A 7,016-nucleotide genomic window follows, 5' to 3' on the forward strand; every position below is an offset into this window, starting at 1 on the left:
AAAAATGTATATTGTATAATTAGATCAAAGTCAAAATCAATTAAAAGCTTAAATTATACTTAGAAAAAATGGACATGAAATATGTGAAATTTTATTTATGCTAAAATAATCTGCAACATAGGTTTTTTACAACAATTCTGTCCTAAGTAATTAAGTTCTATATGCTGAGAGGAGGTTTATAAAATTGATATTGTAGTTATTGATAAGTATTGCTTTTCTACACAGCAGAACTTAACTGTGTCTCAAATAACTGGAAATGAAAGAATTTCCACCTCCTTTCCCCTTAACCCACAGAACTTCAAGAGACAGAGATTCTATTTAATTAAGCAAATGGAAAAATTTTAAGGAAATACTATTACTACTGTCTATCAGCTACAGAGACATCTGAATAAAACAAGAAGTGATATAGCATGGGTAATTGTAATTTGCCAGATTATAGTGAACTTTTATTTCCTTCAATACTTATATCAATTGGCTAGAAGCTTCTGGAGCACTTTGATTATTTTCTATAGAACTCCATATAGTCTAGTCAACAGTTTTTAGCATCAGAGATTGTGTTGGGAATATCAGCAAGCAGTTTCACCATAAACTCTATTTTTAAAAACAGTTTTATTTATAGATAATTTACATGTCATACAATTCAATAGTTCAATCATATTTAAAAGAATTTTGCAATCATCGCCACAATACATTTCAGGACAGCTTCCTCTTTCTTGTATTCATTATTGTTTGCTCCTCATCCCCCACCCCATCCCCAACCTCCCCTGCCATACCCCTAGAAAATATACAGGTACTGTTTCTATGGACTTACCTATTCTGGATTTCATATACAGAAAAAAATACAAAACCAAAATGGAAAAAAATAGTCTAACAATAACGGCAGAAATGAAACAGGAGAAAATCTCCATCAAAAAGATAACTGAAAATATTAAAAACTGGAACAAATGCAAAATGGATCAAAAGAGAGATCAAATGACAAGCTGTCACATTTTAGCCTGGTTACATCTTCAGTAATCCACCCCACAATGCTTTCTGTCTGATAGCGTTCACATGCCTGATCCATAAACAGAGGGGATTCACCAGAGGTTCAATCCATGTGGGGACCCACCAAATGGGTTTTTGACTCTTACTCTCAGCTGTAGCCTCATGCAAAGTCTGGTCTTCAGAATTGAAGCTGTAACATAATTCCTTTTCTGGATTTGGATTTTATTATTTAAAATTGTTGGATCAGATAGGATAATGTGTTTCTTCCATGTAGACTTAGCTGACACCTCATTTAGATGGCTTTTTGTTGTAAGAGAATGCTTTAATATCCCAGATGCTATTCTTTCTGAAAGCTAGGCAACATCTGCTTTTTTCACCACACTTTTCTATAGCACTCATATCTTCAGCGATGTCTTTATTAGCGCAAGTATTGAGTAGGGGCATATTGTAAGAAATAATTGTTCTTAATTCTCTCAGGACTATATTAAGTGTGAGCCCAAAATTAAGGTGACCAGACGTCCCGCTTTTGGCAGTACAGTCTCGATTTCTAACAATTTTTCCCGTGTCCCGCGGCATTTTAAAAAAGTCTCGATTTTTGGAAAGAATGCACGACAAGCTAGGGTATACAGTTTTCAGCTGCCATGTGGCTATTTCGCTAGTATATGAGTTTTATCAAAGCTTTTGTCCCATTTTACCAATGTTAAAATCTGGTCACCTTACTCAAAATCTATTCACACATCATATATATATATTCACCCTAGAGACATCATTAAAACATGTACAATGCTTGTGCATACCAATAGGGCACTAGCTAAAACAACTGGGAGTAAAAATCCCATATGACCCAGAAATATGGCTGCTAGGCATGTATGCCAAAGAAATAAGAGACAGAGCTCCTAAAAGTTCATTGCAGCACAGTTCACAATAGCAATAACCTCAAAACAGCTCAAATGCCCAGCAGTGGAAGATGAATAATGAAACCTTGGTCCATATACACTATGAAAAAATATGCATCCTGAAAACACACCGATGAAACCATGAAACACCTCATGTCATGAAGGTACCTGAAAACCATTACGTAGAGTGTAATTAGTCCATCACAAAGGACAAATATTATCTGAGACCTCTATATTAAGGAAGAACACCTAAATAAAGGTAAGCTTCTGTTCTCAGGTCATGTAATCTTCTAACCCAGTCTCCCAAACAAAGCATTTGTCTGCCGAAAGCTCATGAACAATATATAACCCCTTAATTGTACATTTTAAAAACCACTTTGACTAGGGAGGCCTCATCTCAGCTGGGTCTGTTGCTTATGATGGGAGTAGAGGGAGTTCTATAGTCTTACCATATCAACAGTGATTAGTGAGCCTCCCTGGAAATCTAAGGCAAGAGAATGTGGGGGTGGGGGTCAGGGAGTGGACATGTCTCTCTTTGTGAAGGTGATTACACTTCTGTTGGTGGGTAAACTTGGTGGGGAAATATACCCCTGGGAAAATGGTCATCAAGTGTATAGACACTCATTGGGAGAATAAGCTTGGTATTATGTCCACCATACATTCTTGAGGCGTCTAGTGGAAAGCGCCAGATAAATACATATGAAGAAATTTCTGATTTTGAACATAAAACCAAGTTGGAGCCCACCCACGGACATATATTTATATTTGTATATACAGTATGTTCGTGTGTGTGTGTGTGTGTGTGTGTATGCATGCGCACATGTGTGGGAACAGTACGTAGACTTGTTATGATGGATCAAAGGACCTGCAGGAGTGGACAGACGTGCTTCAACACGGGACTGGAGACATATTGCTCAGTGTCCTGAGTACCCAGCAAAGACAAGTAGCATACTTCTGCAGAAAAAGTGGAATGTCTACACATTTTTGACAATGGGTATAAGTAACACAAATGACTGCTATGATTAATCTGGCAGCAATGTTCCTGATAAATAGGATGTGAGAAAGTAAAGGCAGGGAATATAGTTACTGTATATACTCGAGTATAAACCGACCCGAATATCAGTCGAGGCACCTAATTTTACCACAAGAACTTCATAAAAATGTGCTGAAAAACTCAGCTTATCCACGAGTATATATGGTTCGCTTCTCTTAACATGACCAGAAATACAGAAGGGATAAACGCAAACTGTGCATCTTGTTGAAGAGCAGATGTGGTCTCACTCATTTTTGTAGCCTACAAATACAGTCTATAGTAGATGCCTAGCAAACGTGCTTTAACATATTCAAAATTAGTTATTCATTAGATGTTGGGACTGCAAGAAGTGGGAGTGAAAAGCAATTATACATTTTCAATTCTGCTTAATGAAAAATGCTACCGACATAAATTGATTTATCTGGAGAAGTTGATCTGGGGCAAGATAACATATTTAATCTTACACATTATGAGTTACAGCACAAGTGGTTTTGTGACTTGTCTGTACTAACTAAACAAAACTTTGTCAACAGACCTACTCAAATAATAGAGGAAGGTTTTTGGAAATACTCCTATGCCTGCCAAACTGTTTTTTTTTTCTCTATTTTTTGGATGGAGTACAGATTCCCATAAGAAACAAAACGATTACTTAGCTCACATGACAATAGTTTCTGCTATGCATTCATAACGTGATTATTGTTCTTCCTTAATTCTTGTCAGAGTGAATATTTAAGATTCCATTGTTATTACGTTTATGACAAGAATTGTAGGTTTAAAAATATATAGGTAATAGCAATTTCTTGATAATTACAGATCAGTAGAGAAGCTTCCATTCTAGAAAACAGATGCTGGTAAGTAAGACAGCAACAGATGTGTGGCAAATGAATCCCACAAACATTAATTTATAAATATAAATATGACCTGAGTAAATTGCTTAGACAAAGAAAGCATGCTTTGGCATGTGTCTTAGCCATCTATCACCTCAAACAAGTTAGCCTTTGCTGGTTCTGCTCCTGCCACAGGAGGTTTAGCAAGCGACTGCCAACTAAATGTTTGGTAGTTCAAATCTACCAGCGACCTTGCGGGGGGCATTTCTAGCTTCAGAAAACTTACAGTGACCTTATCCAGTTCTACAGGTTCTCCATAAGTCAAAATTGGCCTGATAATGGCCGGTTTGGGTTGGGGTGGTGAGGAGTGGAGAAACTGATTAAGCGTAACTGTTAACACGAGGGAGGGATTCTTGTGGAAGAGCACGTGCAGTCTTCATTCAGCGTTCCTGGTGGAGTTACTTTTCTTATTAGGTCAGTTATCATATCTGCCAAATAGTCTTCAAATTTTCAAGCTGTCTAGATTGAGTTTTTTTCATTTTAATCCTTTTATTAGGGGCTCATCCAACTCTCATCACAATCCATACCTACGTCAATTGTGTAAAGCACATTTGTACATTCATTGCCCTCATCATTCTCAAAACATTTGCTCTCCACTTAAGCCCCTGGCATCAGGTCCCCTTTTTTCCCCCTCCCTCCTCACTGCCCCCTCCCTCATGAACTCTTGATAATTTGTAAATTATTATTTTGCCATATCTTGTCCTGTCCAACGTCTCCCTTCGCCCACTTTTCTGTTGTCCATCCCCCAGGGAGGAGGTCACATATAGATCCTTGTAATCGGTTCCCCCTTTCCAACCCACTTTCCCTCTACCCTTCCAGTATCGCCACTCACACCACTGGTCCTGAAGGGATCATCCATCCTGGATTTCCTGTGTTTCCAGTTCCTATCTGTACCAGTGTAGACTCTCTGGTCTAGCCAGATTTGTAAGGTAGAATTCGGATCATGATAGTGGGGGGCAGAGGAAGCATTTAGGAACCAGAGGAAAGTTGTATTTCTCATCATTGCTACATCGCACCCTGACTGGCTCATCTCCTCCCCGAGACCCCTCTGCATGGGGATCTCCAGTGGTCTACAAATGGACTTTGGGTCTCCACTCTGCACTCCCCGCATCGTTCGCTATGGTAAGATTTTTTGTTCTGATGACGCCTGATACCTGATCCCTTCGACACCTAGATTGAGTTTTAACAAAAGCAATTTAGTGCAATGTTCTGTGTTTGTTGGTTGAAGAATATAAAACACAAACATTGCATGTGTTGATTAATAAAGTTATTGAAGATACAAGTATACCATATTTTTTCTTTTATCTAAAGAGTATATATTTTTCATTTACCTTTTTAAAGAAAATAATTTTACAAGCCTATGGAAATTACATAACTGCTTTATTTCAATAGTAGTGAAAATTTATTCATGTACCCTGAGCTGTTTTCTATGATAATGAGCCTATTAAATTAATGGAGAAAGTGGTTTTAAATATCATATATATTTTTAAAGTCACCAAATTTATGTCTGGTCCTGAACTGAAGACTCGCATATTTAAAAATATAAACTCTGTATTCACTTGATTTCCCCTATTAGCTGCTTCTTATATATTGTGCATAAATGGCTAGGTTATACAAGCTTTTGTTTGGTCTGAAACTTTGTAGATATTCTTAATTCATACATTTTCCCCAAGTTCTTTAACCAATTAGCAAATTGTGCAGCTGCTCTGTGCAACTCTGACTTAAATTTGAACAGATTTCACAATTTCACTGTGACCATAACAACATTATATTCAACATTATAATTTACTTGAAATATAAGCGAAAGCCTTTTACTTTCCACTCTTACTTCATACCTGCATTCTCTATGTAGCAACTAAAATTATATTAATTCTGTTTAATAAAAATATTAAACAGAATTTATCATTTTCCAGTTAGGAAACATATGACAACTGTAAAATCAGCCAGGATCATTAATTGAAGATAGCATTATGATAATTCATTGGAAATAGCATAAACAAATTTTTACTAATTCTGGGATATATTCTTTTTTTTTTTTAAATCAATTTATTGGGGCTCATAAAATTCATCACAATACATCGATCAATTGTGTAGAGCACATCTATACATTTGTTGCCCTCATCATTCCCAAAATTCGCTTGCCTCTTGGGTTTCCGGAATCAGCTCATGGATATATTCTTTATGATGATTCTCATTTACTTCTACTTCCTTGTTATTCACTCTTTTTTGTAGTGTAATCTCTTTTTAGATAAGGCTGACCTGTGAAACCCACAGAGAAGATGAAATATAATTTCTGGAGCTGCATCATAGAACACATTGTACATTCTGTCTTGTTTGCTGCTCTGGAGGAAATACCTGCCCTGGTGAAGCCCTAGTAGGGAATTCCTAGTTCTCTAATTACAACTAGTGAGACACTTGTACCTCCTGAGAAGACTAAGAGGCACCTTGAGTACACATCCTCCTGCATCAGCTAGTTTTCACAAGAGTAAACACCAACTGAAACTATGGCTGCAATTTCATGAGGAACTCTGTGTCAGAATTCAGTAGATTTCTCACACGTACTATGTGAGATACCAAATGTTTATTAGGATTTTAAATCTCTAAATGTAGGGATAATTTTCTATGTATCAGTAGATATCTAATATACCAAGACAAGAAGAAAATAATGTATTGTAATTTAGGGATGAACTGAAGGACCGGGTTCAGAACAACTGTTGCCTAGAGACCAATCAGTCATCCTACAGCTCTGGTTCCCGGAGAGCGGCATCATGGTTTTTGCGGAGAGTGAGAGACACCGTTGCCACAATAAGACAGAGTTTTTCCATCAACATTACTCCTCGTGATGAGCCAGGAGCCCGGTCTTCCTACAAATAATATCAGGCTCTAGGAGAACCTGTAGTAACTAATACTTTGATTCTTTCATAGCTTCCACGGAAGCTGGAAAAGGGACTATCTGGGGGTCCATTTTCTAAAACAAGAAGTGTAGGCTTTTCTTCCCTCCAATACTTATTTGGTAGGAAATGCCTCTGCATATGGAAAAAGGCATCATGCTTTGGAAGGTGGAGGATCAGCATAAAGAAGGAAAGCCTCTACGAGATGGACTGAGACAGAGGCTGCAACAGTGGCTTCAAATGTAAAGATTGTGAGGCTGCTGCAAGGCTGGACCCGGTGTCGTTCTGTTACACACGCTCACTGTGAGCTGGAAATGACCAAGTG

This window comes from Echinops telfairi, unplaced genomic scaffold (genome assembly GCF_000313985.2).
Source record: "Echinops telfairi isolate 266 unplaced genomic scaffold, ASM31398v2 ScPeMD7_7469;HRSCAF=8507_1, whole genome shotgun sequence".
NCBI classification, from domain to species: Eukaryota; Metazoa; Chordata; class Mammalia; order Afrosoricida; family Tenrecidae; genus Echinops; species Echinops telfairi.